The sequence below is a fragment of the Plasmopara halstedii genome (genome assembly GCF_900000015.1).
Source record: "Plasmopara halstedii genome assembly, contig: Scaffold_3109, whole genome shotgun sequence".
NCBI classification, from domain to species: domain Eukaryota; phylum Oomycota; class Peronosporomycetes; order Peronosporales; family Peronosporaceae; genus Plasmopara; species Plasmopara halstedii.
This window is the reverse complement of record NW_020190012.1, coordinates 310,824-311,796: the sequence shown is the minus strand read 5'-3', so window position 1 is coordinate 311,796 and position 973 is coordinate 310,824.

Here is a 973-nt window from a genome sequence, read left to right as displayed (position 1 = left end):
CCAGACCGAGCAACAGCGCGTAGCGCTAGCCATCTCAAAGCTCGGTGGTCGAGCGCGATAATGGGCACTGATGTGGGGCACTTCGGTCGATGTTGCGTTTCCCTCGTGGGCGGAGCTGAAATTGCAGCTCTCACGAGTGTTCTCGCCGCCTAATCAGGTATATCGCGTACGATCGCGTTTCCTTGCCGCCCGACAGGGCAACAAAATATTGGTGGACTTTGTCCAAGAGATGCGCTTTCTCATTGCCGGGATGGCAGACGATCCCCTTCCGAAGGAGGTCACAGTGACCGTCTATATGGAAGGCCTTCGCACTGGCGTGGCCAGAATGGAAGTCTTCCGTGTGCATCGAACTTCGTTTGAAGAGGCGGTGAATGTGGCATTGAATGCCGAATACAGTTTCAAGTCGGCATGACTTGGTTGGAATGCTCACTACAACAGCTCGTCGAGCGGACCTATGCCCATGGATCTCAGCTATGCTGAGGACAAGGGAGCAGAGCTCCGAGCTGCCGAATAGCATACACACATTCGACGGTGTTCTGTCTGTGGAGACACCCGTCATCTTCGGAACGTTTGCCCCCTGCGCAAGGCACGTCAAGGTTCTTCGAACCATCGCCCCAATGCCTACCAGTCTGGTTCGTCGCGGGGAACCGACACCACCCATTAGGCGCGGAACGACCTACTGGGGAAGAACTGAGTTCTGTTGAGCCTCAAAGAGGCATACGTCAACAGGGATCAGCCCCGAAGAGCTCTGTGCTCTTGAACACGGAGCGTGTATGAAAGCCGGGCTTGCTGGTCGTGGAGGCGACCGTAAAGGGCTTTGAGAAGCCATGGAAGATCCTCATCGATTCCGGCGTCGGGCAACTATGCTAGACGCTCCACAATGGAAGGAAGTCAGCTGTATGCTGAGGCGCTAAAAGCGCGGTTGGGTGTCATCGTCACTGGTCGCCCAGCGACGGGGACGCGTGTCACGTTC